Consider the following 555-nt stretch of genomic DNA (forward strand, 5'->3'; position numbering starts at 1 on the left):
ATAGTTGTATTTAGTAAGAAAGGCAAAAATCCTGAGCTACCTAGTTCATATCGCCCCATCTCACTACTCAAAGATATTAGCTAATCGGCTGTCCAATATTATAGCTTCTCTAGTGTCAAACAGTCAGCATGGATTCATTCCTGCTCGGGGTACAGTTTTTCATATTAATAAAGTAATCACTATGTTTGATATCGCTCAAACTGAGAAGCGACAGTTGAGAGCCTACGGCCATCCCACCCTGAAAGCACCTGATCTCAGAAGTTAAGCAGTGTCGGGCCTGGTTAGTACCTGGATGGGAGACCGCCTGGGAATACAAGGTGCTGTAGGCTTTAAAAGTGAAAAAAAAGAAAGAAAAAACACTACAAAAAGACACCACACCAGTTTAGAAAAATATCCAATAATTTTATATATCCAAAACAAGACCAAAATGATAAGAATCCGACATACGGTACTTTAAAAATATGCACTTTGCAAGAATACTTTAAAAACACAGTTCCTTGAAGTCGTATTTCCGTTCGGTGCTACCTTGGTGCTGTAAACAACAGAATCCAACAG

General features: G+C 39.1%; 1 pseudogene; it reads left to right on the forward strand.

Moving 5' to 3' along the window:
• The first annotated feature begins 220 nt into the window (after positions 1-220).
• On the forward strand, positions 221-329 carry LOC144829783 (5S ribosomal RNA; annotated as a pseudogene).
• The last annotated feature ends 226 nt before the right edge of the window (positions 330-555 follow it).

Source organism: Lissotriton helveticus, chromosome 4_1 (genome assembly GCF_964261635.1).
Source record: "Lissotriton helveticus chromosome 4_1, aLisHel1.1, whole genome shotgun sequence".
Taxonomy (NCBI): Eukaryota; Metazoa; Chordata; class Amphibia; order Caudata; family Salamandridae; genus Lissotriton; species Lissotriton helveticus.